We start from the raw sequence: 8732 nt of genomic DNA on the forward strand, positions 1-8732 counted from the left end.
GCCATGGTAGACAGAGTCTTACTTTGTCACCCTCGGTAGAGTGTGATGGTGTCATAGCTCATGGCAACCTCAAACTCTTGGGCTCAAGCAATTCTCTTGCCACAGACTCCCGAGTAGCTGAGACTACAGATGCTCACCACAACGCCCAACTAGTTTTAGAGGCAGGGTCTCGTTCTTGCTCAGGCTGGTCTGAAACCTGTGAGCTCAGGCAATCCACCAGACTCTGCCTCCCAGAGTGCTAGGATTACAGGCGTGAGTTACCATGCCAGGCCAGGGGACAAATTATTATTATTATTATTTATTTATTTTTATTTTTTGCAGTTCTTGGCCGGGGCTGGGTTTGAACCGGCCACCTTCGGCATATGTGACCGGCGCCCTACCCCTTTGAGCCACAAGTGCTGCCCCGGGGCAAATTATTTTAACACTCTGTTTTATCCACAGAAAGAATTGCAATTGCCAGCTCCAGTAGGGAGGGGTTAGTGAAACTTAACAGTGCTAGAAATGTTTCTTGAGAAAGTCTCAGGGAAGTCACAGTAAACAAAAGAAACTATAGTAATCACACATTGCAAATAGCAATCAAAGTGGCCATGAGATGACAAACTGATGAGCGGATCACACCTGCAATAGCCAGGCCACAGGTTTCTTCTCTGGATGACTCCACTGTGGAAAGATTTCCTTTTAATCAAAGATGAAAATTAAAAGTACCTGTAATTGTTATGGAACACAGGTGGCATGAGACAATGGACTTTGCAGCACTGTATTTCTCTTTTGTTTTCTTGTATGTGTATACTTTTAATTGTAAATACAGACTGATATAGAAGCTTTACACTCAATTGAGTGGAAGTAGAGAAGGTAAAAATTGGCTGAAGTGACTGCTCTACAGGAGAAAGACCACTTTAGATTTCTGAGGAAGAACTGACATTTAAGAGGTGTTTTATCCTCCAGAAAAGTAGTTCACGGGGTTTTCATGTTAATGGCCCCCCCCCCACAATTAATGACTTTCTTGGCCATTAAAAACTAGTAGAAATTCAAACATACTTAGAAAGGAAAAGTAAACTGAAAAAATTTTAAAAAGCCAATGTAACTTGATATGGGGCACATAAATCTGTGTGACAGGGAAAGAAAACTAAGGATAGTGTGGGTTATAACAGTGAATTTACTAAGCAAGATGGTAATATAACCTATAATGACTCAAAAGAGTAACAATTCACATCATCACCTAATCTTGCCAAGATACAATGTAACTGCTTCAAAACCAATTAGAATGACTATGACTTTAACAAGGGGATAATTTTGTAGGGTGCTTTGTGCTGCAAGTAAGTCAAACCCCCCAAAGTAACTTAAATACAGATATATTACCTCCCCCACCACCACCTAATATCAGAAGTCTGCAGGTAGGGCAATATCATCATAGGCTAAATAAACGTGATGATGTCATCAGAAATCCAGGTTCTTTCCATGTCTTTTACCACTGACCAGTGTGATGATGTGCCAGGGGGTCACATGTACTGCATTAACATTTAGGGGCAGAAGAGAGCAGCATTGACTCATTCATTGCTTTTTACTACTAATGAGATGGTTTGCCAGAAACCCCCTGTAGCAGACGGGATCTACTTAGGAGCATTTAAAATGAAATTGCACACAGTGATACAAATACACAATTTATCCGTACTCATAGAGGAACTCCTATATTTTTACATCAGGTTTTTCAGAAAGCATTCCTTTAACTTCAAGATTTATACATTTCTAGGCCAAGTTATTTGCAAAGGTGAAAGTCTATAAAATGAAACAATTTGGTAATTTGGAGAAGAAATGTCCCTAAAAATGGTTCTAGGGCCTAAAGTTTATTCATACTCAATTAATGTGGTTTAATGTTCACTGAAGTTTATTTACTTACTTTAGTTTAGAAATAGAAGTGAATGCAGTATTTTCTTCATACACTGTTGATTACCCTGATTTATTTCAGTGCCTGGAGATCCAAGATTTCTCTACCTGCCCTTACAACATTGTTCTATTCATTTGGCTCCAATTAGCTTCAGCTAACGAAAATACATTACAGCAAACCTCAGGTTAGCCATAGCTGTTTCTAGTGACATTATTTGTGAGCTTTTTAGCCCTTCAAAGTGAAGGCACTGGGAATTAAGTTCTAGTATCTTTTGTGGGTCTGAGAAATATTAATTGCAGGCATCTGGGCCTACTTCCTTGAAGAAGATTTGTGATTTCTTTTTAACTAGTAAATGTTGACATAACTGAAGAGCTATAAACTCCATATGTTGAATTTCCTGAAAAATTTCGGATCATATTTTTGTTCAGTTGAATAAGAAAATGCTTTGGCATTAATATCATATCATGGTTTATTTGCACCTAATATTTTGTAATTATACTGAATGGTTAAAGCACTCATCCCAACAGTTTATTTATGAATTTGTTAAAAGATGCATATTTATCCCTAAACTGTAAAAAATTATCATTACTTTAATGAACAGCTATACATTTTTAGCTTCAATTTTTCTTCTCAATGAACTGATTTTTTTTTTTTGATTGTTCTGTTTTAGCTCTAGAGTATGGGATCAGAGTCTAGTTTACACACACTTTAAAAGTAATGTCTTTGCAATGATGTTTTTGAATAATGATGATAACTTCAAAAGATCTTTTTAGATGTAATCTAAACACTTGAAAAAAATTAATAATGGACCATAATAGATTCTATAACAAATTAAATTACCTTACTTCTTATTAATAACAAAGTTATAACCAGGAAGGTTAGCAATTTCCCTGAATTTTAGATTAGGTGTTTGCGTATTGTACAACTGCTCTTCATGGCATACAATCTGGATTTTGATCTGTTTTTAAATATAATCAATTATCATAGATTAGTCTGAGGAAGTTTCATTGCTAAATTATAACCCCAAGCAAAAAATCTTTCTACTTATCACTCCTTTGAAAGTTTTAGTTTTTAAATGCTCTTCTCATTGCATTTTATGTTTTTCCCCCTTCCATCCCAAACTTAAAAAGGCCAATCACAGTCAAATACCGTAAAAGCTGTGCTCCCATGGTTTTTATGTAAAGTTAATAAAATAAATAAGAGGCAGCTGTGCATTTAAGGCACTCACTCCATTGAGGGGTTCTGGGAATACCTTAACCACAAGTGTGAAGCTTGAGCCACCAGAAACCTTCAATGGAATTACAGCTCAATAAATCAAAATTTACTCCTTTTTTACCTTCACAATGTGACTCTGAACTCTATGTCATGCCTATGCTTTACAACATTCCCACTGCTATCTTTTTAATTATTGTGGAACTTCTTGCTTCCTGTTCCAGCAGGTTGGGATTTGCGGGGAAGAACTTTTGTTATATGCTTAGTTGCTGTGTGTCTCAAATATTTTAGGCCTAGGGACCACAGCATGGTAATAAATCCCTTTCACTTGCTACCACCAAATAAAAAAGAAAGAATGAATAAATATGAAAAACTATGAAGCATTTTGATGGCATTTCATGGAGCTATATAATAAATAAATCCATTGCAGTATCATACATAATAATAGTTCTATGAACTGACAGGTGGACCACCTAGAAGCCTCTGCAGACCACTGAGGCTTGTAACTAACTGAAGGGCTGAAAGTTAATGTTTTGACAGTTACTGCTTGTTGTCATTTTTCTCTGTAACTTATATATTTGTTGGTAACAAACCTGGTGAGTTACTTTTTCTCTGGGATTTCTTATTCCTATATGTCTTCCCTACCCTCATTTTCTTTTAAAGGAATATCAAAGTATTTGTTTCTTCAATTAAGAAAACACTACACAATTTGTTTTTTTCTGGCCAAGTAGCCCAAACTTCAAATAACTATATATTAATTTAGAGACTAGTTTTATTATTATTTTTAATTGATTTTTTTTTTTGGAGACAGAGTTTCACTTTGTCGCCCTGGGTAGTGCCGTGGTGTCATAGTTAGCAGCAACCTCAAACTCTTGGGCTCAAGTGATTCTCTTGCATCAGCCTCCTTAGTAGCTGGGACTACAGGTGACTGCCACAATACCTGGCTATTTTTAGAAATGAGGTCTCGCTCTGGCTCAGGCTGGTCTTGAGCCTGTGAGCTCATGCAATCTACCTGACTTGGCTTCCCAGAGTGCTAGGATCACAGGCATGAGCCACCATGCCCAGCCTTATAGCCCAATTTTAAAACCTGCTCTTCATCATTTGTTAGCTTAATAACTGTGGGCAAGTCACTTAACCTTTACATATTTCAACTATTCCCTAAAATAACATTTATGCTATGTATTAATACCCATATCCTAAAATTCCAGGGAAGTTGATTAGTAAGCTTCTGCTGTATAACTACCCCGAACCTAGTATTGTTATATAATAAACATTTACTATTTCTCATAACTATAGATTGACTAGGAGGTTCTTCTAATCTAGAAAGGTATGGCTGGGATAGATGATTTAGGATGATTTTATTTACATGTCTGGTAGTTGGCAGGCAATGGTCTAGGGCCCTCACTCTCCTGTCTGCCAAATGGCCAGATACCACCTGTAGTGATGGCACTGTGCTTGTTACCATCCAAGAGGCTAGCTCAGGCTTCTTCACATGGTGATCTCAGGGCAGCTAAAGAGATCATGTCTATATGTTTGCTATGTCTTTGACTAAAGCAAATTCCATGGTTGAGCCAGATTGAAGTTACGGAGAAACAGACTCTATTTCTGTTAGGAGGAATGCAAATTCCCATTGCAAAGGATCAGACATTGAAGTGTGGGTGGAATTTGGGGCCTTTTTAGAATGTGCCCCATGAGGGTGAGATGAGTTAGTAGTGCTGATGGTAAAGTAGTAAGTAATTCTAACTGCTGCTTAGAATTAATGACTGGCATATGTTAATAGAGTTCAAATAAATGTTTGTTATCATCTTCACCATCTTCTTTATTGGCAGCATCCTCACACCTAGCTCATGCCATGTTCAGATATACAGTTACCTTTTGATGTGTAAATGAGAAATTATGTCGATTTGTATGCTGTTGCAATTGTGGTCTGTCCATTGCAAGATCCTCCTCCTAGGTGGACTCTCTTTAAGGAGGTACGTAACATAGTCATTGTAAAAACAAATTTGTTTTTCTCCAGTTCATTGTCCACATGTTTGCCAAAGTGATAATTTTTAAAAGTCTGCATTTTCTCCTTTTTAATTTTTAAGTTTCCAGACCTGTTTCCTACTGTACTCTTAGCCTGCACAGCACAGTCCCTGAGAATAAGGCATTGTCCAGCCCCAAATGTCAACAGCACTACTGTTGAGAAATTCTGCTTTAGGGTGTATCTAAGGTCAGTCTGGCTCAGATCTTTGGGTTTCCATTCCTTTATAGAATTATACCTAAAGAATGAAATACAATTATTTAATAATATATTTTAGAATGACAATAATTTTTATTTAGTGTACCATTGAACATTTTCATTTGAAAGTAAAAGCTTTGAAGATTTAAAGTAAAATAGTTTTGAAGTTATTTTATTTTAAATGAATCAGAAACAGTCCAGGTGAACTTAAAATGGCTTTAGATAGATTGACTTCTCTCAACTGGAATCTATTTGGTCTCAGCTAAAAGCAGCATTCACAACGCACACCTTCAAATATGAAATGGAGCTCTTGAGGCTGATACAGCAGATGAACTTGGATTGGTTTGGATTTCATTATGCTTAATAACTATGGTAAATGACAGTCATGGATTCTTGCAGATTTGATCCTGGGAAAGTTTTCATAAAGATGTGACTCAGGTAAAACAAATGTGTTTTAAGTATCAGATCTACAGTGAACAATTTGTTCTATCCCTGAGGAACAAAATGACAATTTAAAGCACATGTTTTGGTAACTGGACAGTGAAGATGAAATGAAGACTGCACTGTAGCTTGTGAAGAAGCTCACCAGCAAGATTTTACTCAGATACTTACAATGATATTGTCCAGCGAAGTGAAGCAATCAGTGGGCAGCAAGACTGCCTTCTCCACCTCCCACCCCAGACACAGTCTCTGACAAACTGGGAAGCAGCATGTCCTGACCCACCTGTCAGGCCCAGGGAACCACTTGAACCTTCCTGATTCACTAGAGAATGTGGTGCCTCCAGTCAACCCTTTTGTTCTATGCTCATCCAGGAATAGGGCATCGTCTCTTTTCCCCTAAAGTGTTTACAGGGAGAGCCTAGTGGCTCTGACATTCCCAGTACACAACTGTTTTGCTTGCTTGTTGAAAACTGGTAGAAGGAAAAACAGCACAGCCAGACACAGGAAGACTAAAGAAGAATTGGCATCTAGGCCAGGGGACATGGAATCCTTTTCCCTTCCAAATATCTCTATAATTTAGAATCAGAATCTTTATTTTCAGAATTGGAATAACACCAGCTGAAAAATTCTCTTTCCCTTGGATGCATAGGCTTCCTTGTTTGGGGCACAGGACAGGGAGGGAACTTCATGAGGGAACTTCATTTTCTTCATGTGAGAAAATGTGGATCATGAGGGTGAGAGCCCCACTCTTGACAAGAAAACTCAGTGCACCTCCTTGGGGCAGAGCTGATGGTGCCATTACTGGGACCTTAGTATGAATGAATCCAGACAAGATGAAAGAAAAGGATTTTTTCCTTAAAGAGTAAAAAGCTCCTCCTGGGTATGTGTTTTGAGTGACCCCAGGTGATGGATACTATGAGTAAAAATGAATTAACTACCTAAATTCTCACAAGAAGATTGGAACCAAAGCAGGTGCTGGCAGGTATGAATCTCAGCCAGAAGGAATGAGTTGAAGATTGTGGCACAAAAGCTTTGTCCTTATAGGGACCAGGCAAACCTGATGAAATTCCCAATTCATATAGGTTGGGTTGGGAGGGCTGGCCATTAAGTTTACCCTTTCTCCTGCCCTTGCCCTGAGGTCCCTGTTTCACTCCTCTCCCTTCAGTTTGTCCTTCTCTTACCTGTTATTAACTTTGGTAGAACAGATGGTGAGGAAAGGAATTGCCTCCTCCTTTCTGTACAGGGGGCTGGCTGGAGGTGAGATCTCGGCTTGACCCAGATCTTGCTACTCAGGCCAAAAGTCAGGAAGCCTGGGGAAGCTTCCTCTCCAGAGTTTCTCTGAGATGCTGTGTTTCCATGTCTTCAGGGAACAGTTGACCATAGAAGTGAAAGAGGTATGGTGGGATCTCTTGTCCTGAGAGAGAGGAGGGCCCGGTTCTCTGGACTTACTCAGGCCATCTTTATAGTTGAGGTGTAACACAGTGATCCCACTTTCTTCTCACCCTCTAGTGGACCTTTTCTTAGGAGCCCAGTTCCACTTGTTTCTTACCTACCTTTTAGCAAAACAACAGAGGTAATTTGGATCATGGCAACAGCACTTGCCAGGTTAGATGGGGGGAAATATTTTTTTTTCTGAAAGAAAAAAATGTTATCTTAAAAATACTTTAAAAATGGTAGCTCATGCCTGTAATCCTAGCACTTTGGGAGACTGAGGTGGGAGGATCACTTGGGGCCAGGAGTTCAGTGTTGTTGCGAGCTATAAACAGACCACTGTACACTAGCCTAGGTGACAGAAAATTCCCTGTCTCTTACAAGAAAAAAAAAAAAACCCACAAAACTAAAAATTTTTAAAAAGAAATAGAGACATTTTCCAGTGACCCATTGGATTGTTTTTAATTTTCCAAACTTTAATCTTTTCCTCTTCCTAAAAATTTAATATTTGGGGGGATTTTCTTCACTTATTTAGGATAATGTTTTAGCTGTCCCAACAGGTACAGCCTTAGCAGTCTGCTCTCTGTCCTTTCTCACCCCTACCAAGAACAAAGGCTTTGTGTGTGTTAGGGGTGCTTAAATCTTGACTCACTAATTTCACAGGTGGGGATTCAGGGGCCTCTTGTAACATTTCCATGCAAATTTTATGTAACCCACTATTATATAAAGGTATTCCAAATGAATTTCAGTAGGTAATGATTTAGCATAATGAATAAACAACCTCTATTACCATTGGGAATTTCTCTTCCTTTAGAATCTTGATCCTGGCCCCAGAAACCAGAATAAATCAAAAGAGCTCCCTCCCCTGAAGCAAAGAGAATTCTTATCGAGTCCTGATACATGACTTACTCAGGAGAGGAAAAAAATTCTTCTTCTTTTTTTTTTTTTTATTGTTGGGGATTCATTGAGGGTACAATAAGCCAGGTTACAATGATTGCATTTGTTAGGTAAAGTCCCTCTTGCAATCATGTCTTGCTCCCAAAAGGTGTGGCACACACCAAGGTCCCACCCCTCTCCCTCCTTCCCTCTCTCTGCTCTTCCTTTCCCCACCCCTCCCTCCTTCTTTCTCTCTCTGCTCTCCCCTTCCCCCACTCCACACTGTGACCTTGTCATTAATTGTCCTCATATCAAAATGAAAAAAATTATTCTTATGAATACAAATTAGGGTAAGGACTGCAGGGGGGTATTCCCCACTTGTGATTGTTTTAAAAATTAAGTGCTACCCTATTCTGTAATTGCAGCAGCTGGCCCCAGTCGTCACCACCCCTATTTTAATTGTATTCTTCCTCCCACCACTTAATCTCTTTTTCCTTTGTCCAGGGCAGGTGAGGCAGCTGATTCAGACTTTGCATTTTGTTCTTTTGATAGATAAGCACTCTAGTTTTCTTCCCTAGGAAGGTGGTGTCAGCTATAAACCACTTTATTCCACTATTTCAATTTCAAAATAAAAGGAACTATCCTAAATGAGAGTTATTGTGTCAG

The sequence above is a fragment of the Nycticebus coucang genome, chromosome 16, assembly GCF_027406575.1.
Source record: "Nycticebus coucang isolate mNycCou1 chromosome 16, mNycCou1.pri, whole genome shotgun sequence".
Classification (NCBI taxonomy): domain Eukaryota; kingdom Metazoa; phylum Chordata; class Mammalia; order Primates; family Lorisidae; genus Nycticebus; species Nycticebus coucang.